Genomic DNA, 6,832 nt, shown 5'->3' on the forward strand with positions numbered 1-6,832 from the left:
TTAAGTCCCTTAAGCAAATGAGAAAAAGCAAAGCACTTGATGTAGAGAATTATTTGTAGGTGCTTGAGAGTAACGGGCAGATTAATGCGGATCCGCTGGGCCCCTCCGGCGACGGCGGTAAATATGCGGCAAAAAATAGTATAAATATAAACCATGTAATGAATTATAAATAAAAAACCGAAAAACCCCTTCAAGAAATTACAAAAAATACCAATGCGTTTTACTTTGGGCCCCGCCAAAGGCTGTGGATCTGGAAAATGCATCGGAAAATGGGAGAAAGGCCATTGAAAGAAGCTGGCTTAATAGCCGCGGGCTTTGTCGCTTTCCTGTCACGGGCTAGTTGCCCCGTTTTCAGTTCCACTTTCCTTTTTTGCCGTCGATTTTCCCTTTTATTTTCCGTTTTCCTTTCCTTTCCTCTCCCTATGTGTGTGTTTTTTTTCTGTCTTTTTTTCGCTTTTCTTTTCGCTTTACTTCTTTTTTTATTTTGCGTGGATGCGGCGAGTTTGCGACGCGTGAAAAGCGGCTGGAGGCGTATTTTGTAAATTGAAAAGCACGAGGGCAGGCCAGCGTCCAATGAGTGCCCCTAACGAAGTGCGGGGGATACCCTTCACTACGAAGTCTGGGTGCGGAATATCCGGAATTTCCAACTACAGAGGCCAACATGTCGAATACGCAATATTATGTATAAGATTCATTCATGTTGAGACCTAAAATTGTCGTATGTATGGAACAAAAAAATTTAAGTTACGGTAGGTACAAAGATTGCCGTAATTATTGTATGACAAATATTCATTAACGTTTATTAATTACTCTATAAATATTGCCCTTAATAATGACTTTTTCTTTTTCAAATTAAAAACAAGCGTAAATCCATTTTAATAGCTTTATAATATCCCATTATTTGTGAATTTTCATCTTTGAAAGTACTTTTTAAATATGCACCACGTTGCCTAAACGTAATGTGATATACCTTATGATAAAATTATAGAACTAAACTTTAAATAATTGGAGTTTTTACACAAAGTCAAAAAGATTGTAACGCTGAGCCTTAAAACCATATATATTCTTGATCAGCGAGAATAGCTAAGTCGATCATGCCAGGTCTCTCAATAGTAATCATGTGTCCGAACGCGACGGATCGAACGAATATATCATGTAGTTAACATAGAAACAGCGGATAACATCCCCCTCTGTGTGCCTCTCTCTTTCTCTCTATCTGTGCCTTTCTCTAGAGAAACCCCTTTCTCTCTCGCGCGCTCTCACTCTTTCGCACTCACTTTCTCTGTTGTTCTCTTTGCTCCAGAGACTATAAATAGCCGCACAGCCCTCGCACTCACCTCATTCTGTTCGTGGCCTCCGCAGTGTTTACATCGATGGTAAAAGTGATAGTGATTGCTCTTCGACTCCAATAATATCTGGATAACCAGGAAGAAGCTTACTGCGATAATTGTCATCTACTGGGGTAAGTCATAACCATAACAATTATATTATGTTTATATGAAGATGCTATAGGAGGGATCTTGAATCAACTGATCTAACTATGCATTTATTTTCCAATTAACTCCATACTGCCACGATTCCTATTACTTAATTTAATCTTTAGTGATACAGCAATTTGTACTAAGTGTATCTGGAAAAGTATACGATTATTACAAAACTGACCCTGACTTTGACTTTTGTTACACTTTTATACCATTTTCGGGGTATTATAATTTGACCCAGAAGCTTAAAATTAAGTGAAGGGGTCATTTGCGACCCTATATTCCATATATATTCTTGATCAGCATCAACAGGCGAATCTTTCTAGCCATAAATTAGGGAACAACATTTTTGAAAATTCTTTTTCATAATTTTTGAGACGTTTTTTCATTGTTAATATATTGAAAAATCGACAAAAATGTGAATAGTTTATATGTGTAAAGAAAGTATGCAGATTTATTAACCTATTAAAAACTAGAATAGAACAGCTTTCCGAATCGAAACTAATGCACTTTTCTCATAGTTATGATACCTATTGATAACTGCAAGGGTATACACACTTCGGCTTCTCGAAGCTAGCATTCTTTCTTGTTTTTAAGTGTTATTAAAATATTTAATAACTTTCAGAAGTCATCCTGCCCTGCATACCCCTTGGTTCTCTCTCTGGCCAGGAGCCTGGTTTCGTTTCAACGTAAGTGGATTGTTGGCCAAAATGGTAGCCCAATGTCCGTAATTCGCTCCGACGGAGGACATCGCATGGGTGGGTGTGTGTGTGTGTGGGCGTAGATGTGTGTGTGCACCACTTGAGCATTCCGGCGCTTTGGTTTTGGTCCTGGGTGGGGTGCTCTGGTCACTGGTTTTTGGCTGGAGATCCTTCTCCGAGTTTTTGCTTATATATATTTTTTGTCCGTTTTGGTTCGTTTTTTTTTTTGCTTTTTGTTGCTTTTCGCGTGCCGCATGCAAAGGGCAGTCCGAGTTGTGGGAACCGAACTGAAAATAGCTGAACAGCAGGGGGCGTGGCCCCGGCGGTTGGGCAACTTTTCTAACATTCAAGAAAACACCGAGAATGTTTCACAAATTTAACAGCAGAGATTTTCCGACCATAAGTACATTAATTTCCCTCTTTAAATTGTAGGAAAATCTGAAACCTGTTCTAATGTCCTTTAAGTTGATAATGCACTGGGAGGCAAAGGGTGGGTGGGATGTGCGCTAAGGGCTTTCCGGGGGAACATGGCACTCGCTGAATTTATTACACACACTGCAAGCGCTTTTATTTCATTTCAGTCAATGGCCTTTTGGCCTTTTACGGCCAACTCGAGAAGCAAATTAAGTGCAGCCGGCGCCGAAGAGGATCCTTCTCCGAAACACACACTCCAACCATTAGGCTGGAAATTACATTTTTTATTGAGGCAAAAAGGGGAGAGGAAAGACCGTAAAAGGGAAAAACGGCTGATGCAAAATTTCAAATTTATATCAATTGCGGTTGCTCATTGACGCCTCAAAAGGCTTTTACGTCGGAGTTAATTGAATTCAACCGCCACAGCCACATATGTATGTACGTACATATAACGACTTCGACTACACGTGCCTGCAGCAGCATCCGCAACCACCTGTGCCATTAATTATGCAGGTGCCACATGAACTTGGTTCAGACATCGAACTTAATCAATTTTGCAAAGGAAAGTCAGGCAGACATTCCCACTCATTACCAAAAATAAATAGTGGAAGCATTAGCAGCAGAGTTGATCTAGACAGTATCAAATATCAATACAGTATCGATCTTATCCTACGTGACCCTTACGTGACATAAACTATTTCTATAGTCAGCAGACAGAATCGAATAATCATGTTAAAATGAATAGTATGCAACGCAAAATTGGATAGAGAGAGTAATAAAACCATATCGATATCGATTGCAGCTTCCGTTAATCACTGCTCAACTGCTATCGGCAATCGGCATTCGGATGCGGGTGAGGGATGAGGGAGGGGAGGAGGTGACAATTATCCTAATCCCACAGCTTTCGAGCACGCTATGCTCCATGGGGAGACCCAGTCGGAGAGCGGCGTCCGCAGAGGAAATGTAAGTGCAAAGTGGATTCCTTGACGGCTGCCTCGGGGGCTGCGTCGCGTCATCGAGCTGCAGTCAAATGGCAGTAAACTTCAGCTGTCCTGCAGCACTGTTGTCCTTATTGTCCTTGTTGCCTCTCGCTTCCTCGCTTCCTCGCTTGCCTCAGCGACACCAATGGCCACCACAGCTATGGCAATGGCAATGGCAATGGCAATGGCAACCGGATACGGAACCAATTTAACGACGCCATTTCCGCGCGCTCAGGCGGCGGGCAAACGTCAGCCATGCAACTGCAAAATCTCTGCGGCGACCATTGTCATCATGGCTGTGGCAGGACCGCCATCCTGTCCTGGTTTTCCCCTCATGCCAGCCTGTGCTTGTTCCGTTATTGATTTCCAAATTAAATTCCACACGCAATAATAGTCTTTGCAAAGCATTTTAATGGTATAAACGGGTTAGCAGAAATATGAAATCAAAGAGCTACATTCTTCTGTCCGTTCTCGGCTTTTGTATATTTTCCCATATACATACGTGCATATAAGTAAATTGCATTAACGAATAACGAAAAGTGCATGTAATTGAATTAAGATCAAAAGAATCATCCGATGACAATGTCAGGCGACTGCCTTTGGTTTGGTTTTGCTTTGTCCAGTTGTCATGCATTTGACATTTCTATATATTTATGGCAAAAATTGTGCTGCGGAGCTGAATAATTGAAAATGTGTCAAAGAAAATGATGGTCAGCGAGTACTTATTGCGTTTATTGTGGACGTATCAAAAATAAATGCGACAATTTTTGAGATATATTGCTTTTGGCGGACATCAAGTCAAGATTTTAAAGTGCTTACATTCCTAAATATTTAGCCTTCGTCTTCTATATTCTGATGGTAATAATTGCAAAATAAACACATTACACATCCGCATTGTGATCAAAACAAATATTACTCATACGCAAGGTTGGAAATAATTATTTGTAGTTATTTGTAAATATTTAGCAAAAGTAACTTACTTCAAAGAAGCTGTCTTGCAAACATAAAAGGGTTTATTATTCTATTATTATATGTACAAAATGTATTATTGAACTATTTCTTAAGTACTTCCACTCCCAAATATCCCAGATCCACCTTAAGCTCCCGAGTCGAACTCTACACACTTGCGGCTTGTTCTGAATTAAATTTGAGACCCCTTGGGATCTGGTCGGAAATCGCTCTCTATTTCCGTTTGCGTCCGATGGGATGCGCATTTATCACCCGGTTTTTCGGTCTCAAGCGACATCATCCTCCGCCTCAACTCAACTTGGCCGCAATCGTTTAAGCCGCTGTCTTGGCCAGCCGCAAGCAAGCCGAGAGCATTTCCCGCAAATTGCCGCCAAAGAACATTGCCAGTAACTGCCACATGCCACACTATGTATATATATTTCTATATATATGTATATAGGGGTACACTTGAACAAAAAATTACATTTATAATATCTTCTTACTTTACACTAAAGCCTGAATTTATATTGAATTTTACAGCCATAGAATAAGCTGACATAACTTAAAAGTTGAGTATTTATAATATTATTTGAATAAGTTGGAGCTTCGATTTTATTCCAATATTATATATATAACCACTCGCTGTGTGGGAGGGATGAACGAGGCTCGAAGGAGGACCAAGGACCTTGGCAATTGAATTCGGCATCAATTCAGGACACTGCCCGGCGTTGAAAACCCGAACAAAGAGCCCGGCGGAAAAGTGGAAGACCAGAAATGAAATGAATTATGTTAAGCATGCAAATTTGAATAAAAACAAAAAAAAGTGACAGGAGAAATACATAAAAAAAAGATAACTTAACTGCAAACAGCGTGAAATCCAACAACAACAACAACAATAATTAAAAATAAAACAAAACGAGCCGAATAAAAAACTGTCCGGGGCAAGGACACGGGCATGGCGTAAAATCAACTGCCAATTGCAATTTGCCGAGCCGTGTAAATAAAATATATTTCAACAACATTTACCATATGGCCAGGCAGGGAAAAACGTGTGAAAATATGTTCCCCTGTTCACCATGGAAATTAATTCCACAGAGGGATAAATATATATATATTTATATATTTAAAAATAAGGGCGGGATTAAAACTCCATTCGAGTGAGATTAAGAAGTTGTCTTCAGCTTTGTAAATTAAAGACAAGGGTAAATAACTAAGTATATATTTTTTATGTATATTTCAAAACTGTTTTGAAAACATTTCTGTGATATTTTAAACGAATACTAAAATTAAAAAAAAAAAATTTACTCACGAACGTTTACGAAACGAGAATGTAAACTAAATTCAGAAACTCGGTTTCCAATTGAATCATATAGATAGAACCAAAATCCAATCATTACTTTTCATTCTTAAAATCGATATTAGTATTTTTTTTTCCACATTTAAAATCTTGAAAAACTCATAACTTTGCCAAAAATGCATTAATTTCGATTCGGAAAGCTGTTCTGTTCTAGTTTTTAATAGGTTTATAAATCTGCATACCAAAATATCACCTACAAACTATTCCAAATTTTGTCGATTTTTCAATATGTTAACTATGAAAAAATCGTCTAAAAAATTATGGAAAATTTTTTTCAAAAATTTTGTTCCCTTCTTTTTGGCCAGAAAGATTCGCCTGTTGATCCTGATCAATAATATATAAGGAGTATAGGGTCGCAAATGACTCCTTCACTTCTTTTTAAGCTTCTGACTGAAATCACAATACCATTTTTTAACCAATATTTAGATATTTTTATATGATATTTTATTCTGCGAATCAAAATCTAAAAAACTCATAACTTTGCCAAATATGCATTAAAATCGATTCGGAAAGCTGTTTTGTTCTAGTTTTCAATAGGTTAATAAATCTGCATACCAAAATATCACCTACAAACTATTCCAAATTTTGTCGATTTTTCAATATGTTAACTATGAAAAAATCGTCTAAAAAAATATGGAAAAAATTTTTCAAAAATTTTGTTCCCTTCTTTTTGGCCAGAAAGATTCGTCTGTTGATGCTGATCAATAATATATAAGGAGTATAGGGTCGCAAATGACTCCTTCACTTCTTTTTAAGCTTCTGACTGAAATCACAATACCATTTTTTAACCAATATTTAGATATTTTTATATGATATTTTATTCTGCGAATCAAAGTCTAAAAAACTCATAACTTTGCCAAATGTGCATTAAAATCGATTCGGAAAGCTGTTTTGTTCTAGTTTTCAATAGGTTAATAAATCTGCATACCAAAATATCACCTACAAAGTATT

Source organism: Drosophila serrata, unplaced genomic scaffold (genome assembly GCF_035046125.1).
Source record: "Drosophila serrata isolate PLE 108 unplaced genomic scaffold, ASM3504612v1 contig_378, whole genome shotgun sequence".
In the NCBI taxonomy this organism is placed as follows: Eukaryota; Metazoa; Arthropoda; class Insecta; order Diptera; family Drosophilidae; genus Drosophila; species Drosophila serrata.